We start from the raw sequence: 3,679 nt of genomic DNA on the forward strand, positions 1-3,679 counted from the left end.
ACATATGACTGCAAAAAATGTAGCATTCTTTTTTAGATATGACTATTAGAGCTTTTATTTTAGTTTAGCATTTGATTCTCTATATATTGAGTTTCAAGCACTAATCACAATCATGAAAATCTTTAGCACCAAAGTCTCGGAGTATATAAACAACTTATTTACTTATGTAGATGCTATTTGATACCAAGGGCTTTTAAAATGCCATTAATGTGGGGTGGGTGGGGCTTAGAACACCAGCTAAGGAACCAAGACTCTTCATTGAGGATTTATTCCAACTCAAGATTTGTTTTTTGTGTGCTTTGCCCAACTAACTTCATTCCCACCATCCTACAGTATTACTCTGCGATCTTCATATGGCTTACTCATTTTTATTTCATTGCATGGGTTGCATCGACTTTTTACTAGACAGTTTTACTAGGTATTTGTCACTCAAGTTTTCATCTGCTTTATAATTGCTATACTGTGAGGACCACTTTTCTAATACTTTTACTATAATGTACCATCTTGGCCCTATTTAAGTAATGTTTTTATCTAATGTCAAATCTTTTTCCAACTAACTAAAAATAAACATATAAAAGGGTTGCTTGTAAATATGCATGTAAATAGTTGTGTTAATAACTCATTGTTTTACATTTGGTACATCTGTGTCTGCTTATACACTTAGTTTTCCCACTTCTGCTTGTTTGTTTGTTCAGTCTGTATTAAAATTAGAATTTGAAAATAAAACTTAGTTTGTTTCTTCTAACTTTTAAAAATGGTATCTTAAAGAATTTTTTTTGTTAAGCTTGCCTACATGAAATTAAAGGTTTAAAAATTAGAGAAGTCACAATACCAATTGAATAAATCAGTAACATAAATGAACCTACAAAATTAACAAATACAGTAATTTTTAGAATCCATGTTAAAAGTACGTGTATGTTTTGGCATTTGTCATAGAATTGCTTTTCCTGAGTACTGTAACTTGATGACTACCAGCACAGCCTGCAGTCTCGGAACATGCTAGTTACAGCACATTAGATAAGAGAGACAGAGATGCATCTATTTTAGACATCTACTGGTCAGTATATAAACATCCAGTATTTGACCACTCGCCTCATTGTCACTAATTACTGTACTCAAAAGTAGCTATCAACAGAATCCACATGCTTTGGTAGTCTGGTGGCAGTTCATCTGCTTAGCATGCAAAAGGCCTAAGTTTGATTCCTTAAAAACCACCTTAGTAGGAAAGCCAGTGGGCTAGTGGTAGTATGAGCAGCTGGAAGCTGTCATCACTGGAGCCATCCTCTCTCAATGGCAATGAGGACCCAAGCTACATCTAGACCTGAGCTGTTGACTAGAACGTTGGCATTTTACGGATGGTGGGTGGCTTCTTTTTTCTTGGACCTCTCAGCATTTTGGCTGTATTCTGAGAGTGGACACCAAAACAGGGAGAAACGTCATTCAGAAGCTGTGTAGCAGTACTGGTATCTTGGTTTTAAATGAGTCACTAAGTCTGTGTCCAATAGGAGGCCATTGAGGAATGTATACATAAGGTCTAAATTTGTAACTGTATAATGAGTTGCTCCTGTGTCACATTGTCTTGTAGAATGCATGTCTTCACCAGGCCCAAACATGAATGTGTTGTAGAAATAGTAATACAGTGCTCTTCAATGAGCCCTGGCACTGTGGCCAGTAACTGTCAGCCTTGAGTTGTAACAAAAGAAATACTGATCTTATTCCAGCAATCAGGTTATCAACTCTGACTCAGTCTTAGCTAGAAGGCAGAAGCCTACTATATCTTAGTAGCTTGGGTTTGTCACAGTGATGAGGAATGTATACTTTGGAAGGACCAGAGAGTTCATCTGCAAGAGGTTGCTAGAATTTAAAATCAGACAGTCTTTGGGTAATTCTGTAAGTACCCCATTAAATCTTACCTGCAAGGAGGACAGATGAGTGTAGGGTTTTTTTTTCCAATTAAAAAGAAAAGGTTTTGTCATTTAATGAGAGGAGGATGTTTGGTAGATAAAAAAAATCCTTTTGATGGCTGAAAGCTCACACAAAAGTCCATTTCCTATCAGGTCCTGAGGGCAGACGCACACAGAGCTAGCTGCAAAGTTAGCAGAACATGTATTTATCCAGTCTTAGAGCAGCTCTAAAATGCCATAGTGTAAGCACCTTGTGGAACCATTGACTTGTTAGCAGCAGCAGCTCTGCCCATGCATTGCCATTGTTCATCTATTACTGGGTCAAACTCTGCTTCTTCAGAACTGCCTTAGGTTTGGTTCTGGTAGATGTGTGCCATTGTAAATTCAGCATCCCCGCTGCCACTTTGTCTGTACTGCTGTGATCATTGTGCTCCCTCCGTCCATTTTTAATTGGTTCTTACCTCCTTTAATCTTTTCATTATCTCATTTGTTTTAGGGAAAAGCATTAGCAGTCAAATGTACACAATTGTACCTTCTTTACCTTCTCTCCTCTACAGGAAGCATCCTGAGTAGATTTTCCTGCCTCCTCTTTCATGAATTCTGTTATTTAAGAGTGACTGGGGTTTCTTTTTGTTGTTTTTCTAATCTGACTTTTTTTTTTTCCCCACAAGCTGTTTCCCATGCCATTTCTTATCAAATAAAAAATTAAATCTGGCTTTCTAAGTTTCCTTGTTCCGGAGTCCTATAGTCAGCCTTCTCAAGTAGCCCATAGTTACCCATTTCCTTGTCTCTAATCGGTCTTCAAAGTCATCGTTTTCTTTCCCACTATATGCAGTCTCAGTAAAGTGGCCCTGGCCTCTGCCTCACTAAACCTAATAGATCTGTTTTCAGCTTGCCCTCTATACTGACACCAAAATTTAAAAAGCATCTAGGCATCTAAGACAATAATTAGCTTTCTCTTTATGCTCTTCTACAAGTGTGTTTCTGGGCTTCTCTTACTTTACCTAAGTTTCTTCTATTTTTATTTTAAAGTTGTTGTATTTTGTATGTGTGGATGCTATGCCTGTATGCGTGTCTGCACCAGTGTGTGCCTGGTGCTCAGGGAGGTCAGAATAGAGCGTCTGGGTCCCTAGAACTGGAGAAACAGAAGGTTTTGAGCTGCTATGTGGGTGCTGGAAATTGAACTCCGGAAGATCAGCCAGTGCTCTGAGCCACTGAGTGAGTCATCTCTCCAGCCCCCTTAACATTCTAATGTCACATTTCTTTTAAATCTTCAATTAGCACGTAACAGCCATTGATCTCCAGGTGGGCATCTCCTAATTCCAACCAAATCTTACAATTTTCACCAAATGAACTTAGAAGATTTAAATCTAGCTCAAACTTTTCCTAAATTTATTTTTTTATAACCTTCCGCCTTTCCTAAACCAGAAAATTGGGTTGTTTTAGAGTTGTACTTTTCTCCTAAGTCCTAGGTCCAGTAATTCCCAAGAATATAATTAACTCTCCTGCTGGAACTGCTGTCTTCTTAGTATTGAGAACCTACATTCTAGGGGTTCTCTCCTGTTTATCCTTGATGCCCACAATCCATTCCCCGTCAATAATCCCAGTAATCTTTCAAAACATGAAATCCCATGTAGCAGAAATTCCATTCGGGTTCTCAAACATTAGATGGGGAAAGAGTGGGGGTAGAAAACAGCTACACAATGTACAGTACATACTGTCACAGGTCATTAAGAAATAAGACTGTGGCCGGGCGGTGGTGGCGCAGGCCTTTA

This window comes from Mus caroli, chromosome 13, assembly GCF_900094665.2.
Source record: "Mus caroli chromosome 13, CAROLI_EIJ_v1.1, whole genome shotgun sequence".
Taxonomy (NCBI): domain Eukaryota; kingdom Metazoa; phylum Chordata; class Mammalia; order Rodentia; family Muridae; genus Mus; species Mus caroli.